This window comes from Lagopus leucura, unplaced genomic scaffold (genome assembly GCF_019238085.1).
Source record: "Lagopus leucura isolate 7727_CA_CO unplaced genomic scaffold, USGS_WTPT01 Super-Scaffold_100004, whole genome shotgun sequence".
In the NCBI taxonomy this organism is placed as follows: Eukaryota; Metazoa; Chordata; class Aves; order Galliformes; family Phasianidae; genus Lagopus; species Lagopus leucura.
This window is the reverse complement of record NW_024962264.1, coordinates 20,476,285-20,488,380: the sequence shown is the minus strand read 5'-3', so window position 1 is coordinate 20,488,380 and position 12,096 is coordinate 20,476,285. Positions and strand designations below refer to the sequence as shown.

Genomic DNA, 12,096 nt, shown 5'->3' with positions numbered 1-12,096 from the left:
TTTAAGTATTGCTATCTCTGGTTTGGTACAGTAACCATTTCCGTAGATCAGAGTTCATCATAGCCTCGGTATCAGAAATGCCCACAGTCTAGACAGCTACTGATCATATCCACTTTGAGTTTCAAGCTGCCCTTTTAGTACTGAGAGGACTGAGATCCTCCAGATCATAATAGATTCACAGGTGATTTTTTGCTCCTTGGAATTCTTGGCTTAATTGCAGAAAAAAAGAACTCCTGTTAGTAGTGTCCAGCTTTCTGGACAGTATCAGCATGAACTTCCAAAATAATTAAGACTGACTTGGGAAAGTAGAGTGAAAACACTTGCAGGGGAACTGTTAGGTCCAGACTTGAAGTGGTGATTGAGCACCTGGTGAAGGGCTGTGGCTGGCCCAGGGAGCACAGGCAAATTTTTTGCACCTGTGCTCACCAGGTGACCAGAAGGGGTGGACACAGGGTAGATCACCCCTGTGCTCATATAAGGGCCAGCCAACAAAGGGAAAATATTGCTGGGACCTGAGCTGCTTTTTGAAAACATGTGTTACATAGCTACAGAGCCCCTTTTCCAGTCAGGTGCATTGGATGCTCTTTTCTTTATGTGATTATTGGTGTACTTACAAATACTTTGCCTAGTATCACACAGAACCTGTCAGATGCAATTTTGCTTCTTCATGAGCAGAACACCACTGAAAACAGCCTGCTGTCTCTTTCTCTGCTGTGCTGGAGCTAATCACTCTTCTGAGGAAACTGGTTTAATGAAAACAGTGAGAGCGAGTGAATCATTGGAGACTTCTTGCATTCTAATTCTACTCACATCTTTTTCTTGGCAAGTGGCCTTTTATTTCAAGGGTGATTAAACTGAAATTGTGTTGGGGTGGACACTGAAGCTGTGCCTAAGCTCCTATTTTGTCCCTTTCAAAGACTCATCTTGGGTGATCTTTTTACAACAGGAAATACCTTATCTTGTACAACTAACAGGAGAATGTTCTTCCATGAAAAAAGGGTTGGTATGCATTATTTCTTAATGGAAAAAAAAGAGGGGGAGGGGGGAGGAAGATATTGCTCATCTGTGAGCCTTAATATCTTGTATATCTTCATTTCAAAGTTATATAAGATTTTTAGGTCTTAATCTGGTACTTGGGTTGTACAGGCTATTATCAGTGTAGAATTGTACGCTTAAGTCTTTGTGTTTATATAGACACTTGGTTGATCCACTGTTTCTTGAGGACAAAATCTGTTAATTTAGTTAAAATCAAATTCTGCCTATAAAAATCTATTGTATGCCCAAGTGAGAGTTCACAGAAATACAGTTAGACTCTGGTAGTTGAGAACTTTATATTCTCTAAGGAAACTACCAACATCAAATATTATCAGCAAATTTCAGACGAACATTAATTTCATTGAGAATACTACATGAACAGAGGTGAGAAGGATCCTATCAGAGAGCTCACTGAATTGGTAAGAGTGAAGCCTGTGTATTAGAAGGTTTGACTTATGAATGGTTGAAGCCAAGTTCTTCTTGGTGGTGCATAGCAGTAGGACAAGGAGTAATGGCCTAAAACTCAAACATAGGAAGTTCCATACAAACACGAAGGAGAGCTTCTTTATGGTAAGAGTGACAGAGCACTGGATCAGGCTGTCCAGGGAGTTTTTGGAAATTCCTTCTGTGGAGATATACAGGACCTATCTGGATGCCAACCTGTGCAACCTGTTGTAGGTAACCTGCTGTAGCAGGGACATGGACTTAATGATCTTTTGAGGTCCCCTTCAACCCTTGAGATTTGGTGATTCTGTGATGCTGGTTGGTGAACTTCCTCCAAAAATCCCTCTGTTTTTGTTCCTGAAAAGTAAAACATTTTAAATCCAACAGGCTTAGACAATCAAAACAAAGAAGTGGAACATGCTATCACAGTGTTCCCTCTGCCATTGTTAGTTGTGATGATTTTTAGACTATTAGATATGACTTGTGATGCTATGAGAAATTGTATTGCAGCAAATAACAGTACATCCATGTTGTGTATTTTCAGCACTTGCATGTTTTAGTCCTCGTAAGAGCCATCACTTCCACTAGCAGTTAGTGCTGAAGATTATTTGCATTGCTATTAGAGAAGCATCACCTTTCTGAATGTGTATAGCAGAATCTGCAGTCATAGTTTAATGCAACTTTCCTATCACCTTAGGAATGTAAAAATAAGCATTACTCATTCCTGTTCTTTTTACATATTTAACACTGTGGGAAAAGGTTTTGAAACAAGTGGAGCAAACTGTTTAAAATGATCCCACCGCTTCTGAGCAGTTTTTAGTGCCTTTACACTAACTTAATGAATTATCTAACAGCAGAAAACATTTTATGACTACCAGTTGTTTCCTATGTGTGCTCTTAAAGTCAAGTTGCAAATTAATTGATTCAGGTGATCTCAACTTAGTATTTTATACCAGGAAGCGTGTTGCTGCATGTGACACATCTTGACACAGTGGGCAGCCTCTTCTCCAAACGGGTTCAGAACCAACTAAGCATGGAAACTCTTTCATGAAATAATGAGGAATAGTTGCATTTAAATAAAGGAGGTTTGCTAAGGAGTGGAAAAAAGTTTTGCAATGTCTGTAATATCTTAACAGAAGAAAGCAGTTTCCAGACAACCGCAATTTCTCTGTGATTATTGTTCAGGAAAACACTGGCATCAATGTCTGTTGATTACTTTCAGATTATTATTTTTTTTTTTTAATTGGTGTTTGACTCCAGTTTCTTTTGCTAGCAAGAGGAGTTGTGTAGAAAACCACTTCTTGTTAGTTATAACAACTTCCCTGCGAATGTCATTCTGATACGGAGTCTAACCATAAGGATACAGAGGTCTCACCAGGTGGAAGTCATGACACAGCACCTAGGTCTAGTTATGTATGTATAACCAATTATCTGTAGCTCCATGCTATTTCAACATAATAGGATCAACAGTGTGTTTTCTTTAAGAATGGAATAATTCCTATTGCTAGTTTGTGGCTGTACATTTGCTCCTGTTCTAAGTAAGACACGAGTCTGGTGTATAATGAAACTTCAGAGCAAACTGAAATGTGAGGTATTTTTATAGTTCAGTATCTACTATTATAGATTACTTTTAATGTATGCTCTTATTATTTTTGTGGTATGCTGGAACATAAGCAATACAACTGAAGACAGTCTCTTCAGCAATGAAGTAGGACCATGTTGCATGAAGATAATGACTTCTGGGCAAAAAAAAATGCTTTGTTTACGTTTTAATACATAAAGACTCTGAGCTTTCCCTCCAAATTTAAAGCTACTTAGCAAATAGAGTTACCTGAAAAATTTTGTAGTATCTGGAAATTTTTCATTGTAGACTGACTGCTCTCAATTAAATGAGGTAGGAATAATATAAAGTTTTATATAAAAGTTGTGTTGTTTGTTTGTTTTTTTTTAACATGTGATATAGACAACAAACTGTAAGTGCTTAACATGTGTATGTTTGAGAAGGGATAATTTATGCTATTTGGATGAGAGGAGCTATGTGTCCATTTATTAGGATTATTGTTGTCTTCTTCTTCTTGAAATCGTTGTAAGCATGGAAATCAGAAAATATCCATGGATTAGAAGAAAAATGTTGTGACTCAATATACAACAGCTGTGTTGTATTGTGCCCCTTTCCACTGCCTTATTTGATCATCAGAAGAAACCTAGACAGGATCTTGGATCTAAAAACCCTGAATTCTTTTTTTGTTGTTGTTGTTGTTGTTGTGTTCACATGATGATATTCATTTTAGAAAGAGTTGATTTCCTTTTTCTGTTGCATTCACATTAATGTAGCTGGATGTGTTTCCACCCATTCCGCCTGCATTCAGTGAGAACTGTGGTGATCATGTGTGGTTTTTTAAAATCTTCCAATTGAAGAAATTTTAAATTTTAGAATTCATTTTTCTATCTTCTTAATTGATAGCAGTAAGGATTCAAGCTAACAGTGTGGCTCAATCAGAACTGACACTTTAGAACAGAAATGCAGTACCTAGCTTTATTCCTGCAGTCCCTGTTATTCATTATGTTAACTGGAATTACTTTTGCATTTGAGTTGGTCTTAGTGATATATTGCCAGGGACAATCAAGAGGATTAAGAATAAGAATATGGGTTTGCAACTCAGCCATAGATTTGTGCCAATGTTGGCTGTGAAGATTTGAGTTTATATTACCTTGCATTGTCAGTTTTTTTTCTCTCTTAAAAGAAAATATGTACTCCAAAATGCAGAGTACAGATCTGAGACCGCACAAAATACAACTGCTGTTGCAGAGGTGATGCCTTTTTGCCAAACTGGCTCATCTGTCATTCAAATGTAAATCTTCTTGTACTCACTGTCCTGGAACACAGACCAGAGGAAAAGCAGAGTGTTAACTAAGAAACTAAAAATCCAGGTGTATCAGATGTAACCTGCATGACATCATTTGGATATTCTTTTGGAGGTGTTTCTGATCTTTCTTTAAAAAAATAAAATAAAATAAGTAAAAAAGGTTGCTTTAATTAGCCAACTTTCTGCTTATTTCCCAAAATCTTTCTGATGAGCTCTGCAGCGAACAGAATCCTGCATTGGCAGGATGATGTGACATACTGAAGCATTTTTAAATAACTTTTTGAAGACTAATTTTTCTAGTTACAGCATTGTATTATGTCAAAACATAAGAATACCACTGAAAATCTCATATAAGGCTGTAAGATTCTCCCTCTGTTACTATAATTAATCTTTTTCTTTTCTAAAAGACTCTAAGAAGTGCTTTAAATAATGTTTTTTATTTAAGCTTAAAAAATAAAATGGGAAGCGCTAATATTTATCCATAATGTGTGTACACGATTTCAGAAATATCACTCTTCAGTATTGTTCTGAGTGAATGGCTAGTTTCCTCTCGATGGCAGGTTCAGCATTGTTTGTGAGCTCAGTGGAAGTGAAGGTGAATTGACAGAACACTGCTCTTAGATTTCAGTACACATCCTATCCTGAGCAGTGCCATCAGCTGAAGTGGTTCCTTGCTGTCTCGCATTCTGTCCTCAGTACTAGACAAGAGTATGTACAAAATGCTGATAGCAGTACAAGTGCTTATTAGAGTTGCTAGGCTTTTGTATTTATTTACACAGATTTAATTAAACAGTGTACAACACAGAGGAGAATTAAGTCCTGCAGCCTTAACAGCAAAATTGGTTTACGCTGACGTAACTAATTTTAAGTGATGCAAGGCCAATAGAAACTGTATGAGGAAAAATGTAAGTTCATATTTGCTTTGAATAGACTTTAGCAAACTATTGTAAGTGTAAAGGATTCAACAGGAAAAAATGTTAATAGAACATAAATTTGATGAATCATACCATTAGGAAGCAGAAGCCTTAAAAGAACATGATTACAGCATTTTTAAGGAAAATATAAAGAAGTTGTTAATGTTGTTATATCATGGAAACGAGGTTTCATGGTAGTGTGGCTTGCAGCAGCACAACACTGAAATTGCTCAGGTGACCTCCCCTGATACTGAGAATTGTATCAGGAATTTTGAGTAGCTCTGCTGATGGTTGATGCTTCTGAGCCTCAGAACTTCATCAGCTTGTAATCAGCTGTGGCTTTCATTCAGTTCTGAGCCTTGTTCCTTCTGTTGCTCGCTTTGGATGCAACAATTCCTATTTGACACTGGTTCAGTTTGAGGAAATTGTAGGGGCCTTCTCTTTTGTCACTAAATGTGTCAATGAAGCACAATGTTATCCTTTCCCTTTTCCATTTTTATTCTATTTTATTTTTTTTAACCACTGAAACCTGGGCAAAGATTCTGAGATAAAATGTGAATGCTGATGTATTTTGCCCATGACTATATGATTCTGTTAGAAAGGTGTATGCACTGCTGAATATTGCCAACGCATGACAAGTATCAGAAGAGGCTTAGCTGGATTTCAGCTAGAAAGCACACATTAGCCAAGGTCACAGAATAAACATAAGGAAAACTTTCAGAAGAAAAACATGAAAATTAACATAGAAAAGCACACTGGATTTTGATACAGCAAACCTTAACCCTCTCAGTGCTGCCTTACAGTATCAGCTTCTCACAATGGCATGGGGCTATTTTAATTCCTTCAAGTGATCTTAACAATGCAACTTGTACACAACAGAGCACCTGTTTGTTAGGGTTCTGTGGTAATGGGCCTTTCTGTATGTGTTCTATTGGATATAGAGAATGCGCAGCGAGAAAAGGGAATATGAAGCACTATTGGAACTTGTTAACCCTTACAGAATACATATGCATGGCACATCTCAAGTGTTAAATTCTCATTGGTATCTATTGTACTGGGCAGAATATTAAGCTAAAAAGGCTGTAAAAATTGCTCAGTTACATTCAACAGCCTATTTATTTAGTACAAAAAAAAAAAAACAGTATTAAAATCTACCCTATTTTAGAGAACATTTAAGAAAAAATGAATTCATTTTTACTTTTAAAATCTTCACAATTTCTGTGAGGATATGCATAGTTTATTTCTCTTTACAAAGTGAGCTAGGTGGTCTTTTTGCAGAACTTGCTATGTTCAAGGTTTATCAAAAATACGGATACAAACATGCAGCCTGAAAGCAGATACCTGTTCTTTTTAGATTTATTTTTATTTCTATTATTAGTGTAGGCTTTGGTCTGTTAGAAAGACAGCTTAGAAATCTGAACTTCAGAAGGTTCATAGTGTGAGCAGATACAGAGTATATCATGAATCATGGAGAAAGCCAGGAATGGAAGGGGGAAATCTCAAGGAGAGTTCTAAAAACTGCTTGATGTTAAACAGATATATCGTGCTTAAGGTTAAGCCTTAGGGAGCTGGATTTTCAAGTCAAGATACAGAAATTCTGTTTTCCTTTTATTGTGACTCTTGGGTGTGGTTAAAATGTTTCTCTGCGTAGGAGAAAGTGAGGTTACAGATGGGTAAAAATGTAACTGGTGGGTTAAAGTTATACCTTGATACAGCCTCTTAGGAAGATAAAGGCTGAACTGAGATCATAGAATGGTTTATGATGGAAGGGACCCTTTAGATCATCCAGTTCCAACTTCCCTGCTATAGGAAGGGACACTCCCCATAGACCAGGTTTCTCAAGGCCCCATCCAGCCTGGCCTTGAATGCTTCCAGGGAGGGGGCATCCACAACCTCACTGGGCAACTTGTTCTGGTGTCTGACCATCTCCTGGTAAAGAATTTCTTCCAAATATATAATCTAAATCTACCCTCTTCCAATTTAAAACCATTTCCCCTTTCCTGCTGCTACATGTCCTTATAAAAAGTCTCTCCCCATCTTTCCTGTAGGCCCCTTTGGGTATGGGAAGACTGTGATAAGTTCCCCTCCAGAGCCTTCTCTTCTCCAGGCTGAAGAGCTCCATCTTGCTCTGCCTGTCCCCATAAGGGTATGCTCCAGCCCTCTGATCATCTTCATGGCCCTCCTCTGGATTTGTTCAAACAGCTCCATGTCCTTCTTGTGTTGGCAGCCCCAGAACTGGATACAGTAATCCAGGTGGGGTCTCACGAGAGCAGAGAGATAGAATCACCTCTCTCAAGCTTCTGGTCATGCTTCTCTTGATGCAACCCAGGATATGGTTGGCTTTCTGGGCTGCAAACACGCATTGCTTTCTCTTGTTGAATCTTTCATCAACTGACACTCCCAAGTCCTTCTCAGGGCTTGCTCTCAAGCTGTTCTTTGCCTAGCCTGTATCTGGTGGTCTTGACCCAGGGGCAGGACCTTGCACTTGGCCTTGATGAACTTGATGAGGTTGGTATGGCTCCACCTCTCAAGCCTGTCCCGGTCCATCAGCATGGCATTCTATCCCTCTAGCATGTCAGCTGCACCACTCTGCTTGGTGTTGTCTGCAAGCTTGTTGAGGTTGCATTCAAGCTCACTGTCCACATCTCCTACAGAGATGTTAATTAACTGATCCCTTAGGAGCGCCACTTGTCATCAGTCATTTAGCCATTGACTCTGAGTGCAACCATCCAGCCAATTCCTTATCCAGTGAGTGATCCATCCATCAAATTCTTTTTTTTTCTCCAATTTAGTGACTAGGATATCATGCAGGACAGTGTAAAATGATTTGCACAAGTGCAAGTGGATTATGTCAGATGCTGAAGAATAAACATCTGCTAGGCTACCGCAGATCTTCTCTAGGTGGCTTATGGTGACAGGAGACAGGATGAGGGGAAATGGCCTCAAGTTGTGCCAGGGTAAGCTTAGGTTGGAAATAAGGAAAAATTTCTTTACAGAAAGGAATGTTAAGCACTGGAATAGGCTTCCCAGGGAGGTGGTTGAGTCACCATTCCAGAATGTGTTTAAAAATTGTTTGGATGTGGTGCTCAGGGACATAATTTAGTGGAGAGTTGTTTGTATTAGGGCAGTATGATTAGGTTGCAGTTGGACTTGATGATCTTTTTCCAACCTGAGCAATTCTGTGATTCTATGATTCTATTACACTTGTTATGTTATTACTTAAACAGAAGGTAGAAATACAGAAGTTTTTGTACAGTTACCTGTATTGCAGGGCCCATCTATTTCTTCTCTCAGAAGCATTTTTTAAATCTAATTGATCACAGACAGTATTATCTCTTTCTCTTACAGCAGTGAAAGCCAGAGAGTCATAACTGATGGCAGATAGTTTGTATTCCCCTCTCACAACAACTTTCACAAATTACCTGTTCTCCTAAGAATCTCTCTGGAATTTTAGAAATATCTCATATACAGTTATTCTGTTTGGAATTAACAGCAGTTCTTCGTAGCAGCTGCTTTATGCACTAGTGTAACAAATTCAGAATCAAAATTGGTTCCAAGCTATCATTTATTTAGGCTTTTTTCAGCATTAGTGACTTTAGTTAATACTTTGATTGCAGTATTTCTGATAATTTTCCTTCATTATTGGGAAGTGCAATGGAAGTACTGAAGTTTAAAATAAAACACCCTTTTTACATATTCTTTGCACATTTCTCAGAAATATTATAAAAAATGTTACAGTAGAGAAGTCTAAATATAAATTTAAAGAAAAAAGAATGAAATCCAGAGACCCTTAAAGAACTAAAGTTAGAAATGTCGTAATAAAGACATAGATACTGAACTCCTACGTGTTCCTAAGTTTTCCTATACAGTTGTAGGCAAACCTCTTTGTCTGTATTTCCACCAGCCTTCAGAATGCAGAGGTACTAATTACTATTTTGTTGTTGTTGTTTACTTAACCAGGCTTACCAGATGCATTGGGGGGGGAAAAAAAAATACCTGTTTTTCCATAATCTCCAGGCTTGTTATTCCTACACTAGCTTTTCTTTGTTTTCCGATTGCAGAAGACAAATATAGGTCCTGCAGGTCTACCAGCTGCAGAAAAAGAAGTTTGTCGCCCACTTTCCAGGAGGCCAGTTTGACAACAATTTTAATCACTTTACAACCCACAGTATGCTATTAGTTGGGGAATGGAACATAGATCTGAATTAAATAAAATGCCACTCATAGTCAGAAGTCCTCTGGAGCTGTTACCATTACAATAAGTTATTTTTACTACTGCTTGAAAGTATTGATTTATGAGCACACAATAAATCCAAAGAATAGGCACATTTATAACAGAAGACAGAAGTATGAGGAAAAAAAGAAATATGAATTCCTTTGTGTTCTATTTTTTAGAATAGACAAGGAGTAAAAGAAAATACATTCTGTAGAAGTGAAGTGATAGGTGTAGTAACTACCCCTAAGAAAGCAGCTTCATATAAAAGGTGCTGGAAAACAATGGTATTTAAGTTCTTAACTGCCAAATCACATTTAAAGACAAATATCCTTTGTCTTAGGTACAGTTTAAGAGAAATCTTTTGAATGGTTTCAACTTGGTTCTCTCCTTACACCTTAGTGCTTTCTCAGCATAGAATTTAGTCCTTGCCACACATCAAGGAGAATTCTGTTTTACACTCAACAGTATTAGCTCTGTTCTTCTAGCAGTATCCTGAATGGCTATTGGTTTTACATGGTGCTATAATTAGAAAGATTGGTGTGGATGGGATGGTGCTACAATTGGAAAGATTGGCGCAGATGAGACGATATTATTAAAGGAATCATCTCCAAAGATATAGGCTCGCAGGAAGGACTGCACAAGGGAGAGATGTCCAACCAGAGATCTTTCCACGCTGGCAGTCAGCCCTTAAATGTGGTCTAGGAGAGGTGAAGCCCAGATTCCACCCTTTCCAGTCACACAGGTGAGTTGCTTTCACCTGTGCTCCCATGGCTGATTTAGTCCTTGCCTCAGGTGATCAACCAGTTGTTCAGGCTGTGACTCAACACTTCTCATATACATGGAAATTATGAAGGCCATACATTCATCACTGGCTAGATGTTAACAATTGCTCAGCGTGCATTTTTAACTGTGTGTGACAAGTCCTCTATGAGAGATGCACTGGTGCTACTATTCCCATTTTACAAGTCAGAAAGATGAAATGCAAAGCGTGCAAGTTATTAAAGCATTTGTTAGCAGGACACAGCTGTTCTTTATGGGTAGTTGTTAGTAGGGGATGCTACTTGATTTCTACCAGCTTTTCTACTGATAATTATAGTATAAAAGGCTGACCTAGCACGCAGAGTAGATAATTTATCACTTCAAGGTGGAAATATAGATTTTTCTTTGCCATTGTTTTCCAACAGTTCTTACTTTCATACATACATACAACTAACCTCTTATCTGTGGATTGTTCCATTTCTCAGTTGGAAAATAGGTGAACTTCCAAATACATTTTCACTGTCTGTTAAAAGTTCAGAAATAAATATTCTAACACCATATTGCCTATTCACAACAGTGAAATGAAAAGATTCAAGTCATTTTTATTATTAAAAAAAAGATTAGTAGTTGCTTAGGCATCCTAAAATGTAATTTTGATTAAATAAAAATGTTGTCTTAAAACATTAAAATTTAAACAAAACATCTAAAGAAAATTTGGAAGAAAGTGAAGTTTCAAGCTGTATTTCTCTTGTTCTTAGAACACAGACATGAATTCTTCACGTCTTCCAGGTCTTGGGGGTGGGGAACAAAAGAGAAAAAAAAAAAAAAAAAAAGCATTTTGGAAAACTTTGCTGGTGACATTAACAGTTTTAGAAGAAATAATTTGGTTCCGGTGCAGTGCTTTTAGCCTGATGCTCTTTCCCTGACATTGGTAAAATTCTTTGCCAAATACCATGAAGTTTTGAGTGCAGCTGAAGCCTTTGAAGGTTTTAGTGGGACTTAAGTAGTGTCGCAGTCCTTAGGCTGGCTCACAGCCCAGGGTGAATTTCACATTTGATGGCAACAGCTGTGCATCTATCAGGTTTCTGAAATGTGCAAGGAGGGCAGAACAGGCTGCTGTGGCCCACAAGCAGCTGATGAGAGCTGGGGAAGCTGAACTGCTTCATGTGAAGTAGGGCTACTGAGTAACAAGCACCCAATGGATTTTTCTCTTTGTTTCTGACTCTTGGCCCTCCTCATTCAGGAAGCTTCATAACTTCCCTGGTATTCTTTTTTGTCATTTTTGGAGGGCACATTTCTGCTGTGTAGACCACCTTTGTTATAGCCCCAGAATTATGAGCTCTGCTGCTTGTTTCTTTTTTACTTTTAGTATCTCTCTCGCTAGCTTCAGTAGCTGATGACTGTGGCAGCTGGTGGTCATCCTTTGGGATTTTGACAGCACACAGATTATGAGGAAATATATTTGCAAATAATAATAAAAAAACTTAAATACTGGCACGTTTTGAATATTATAAAATCAAGAAATTACTTATCTGAAGCAATAAACAGACATTTTAAACTATGCTGAGGTTTTCTGCCTCACAGAAGATATGCCATCTTATCTTTGTTACTCTTAGGTGGATAGTCAGCTTAAAACTTTTAAGTATTTGTCACTATTCTTTGAAAGGCTTCTAGAGAATGCACCATGAGCAAAGCAGAGATTTTTTTCCTTTTTGCTAGAGTACTTAAAAATAAGGGCAAGGGAACAGTGTTTTTGAATGTTTAATGTAACTACATTTTGCCTAATGTTGAATAATGTTTTCTTTACGTGTGGATATTTTGGCATTTGGATACTGAGAGACCTAGTGATCCAGCCAAGAAA

The 12,096-nt window shown here is 37.8% G+C and overlaps 1 protein-coding gene across 1 annotated transcript in view; it reads left to right on the top strand.

The window, feature by feature from the left end:
- Window positions 1-529: 529 nt before the first annotated feature.
- TENM3 (teneurin transmembrane protein 3) overlaps window positions 530-12,096 on the top strand; it is a 469,784-nt gene continuing 458,217 nt past the window's right edge. The window contains exon 1 of the mRNA XM_042870719.1: window positions 530-569. The gene's annotated coding sequence lies outside the window, so the exon portion shown is untranslated. The remainder of the gene's footprint in view (window positions 570-12,096) is intronic.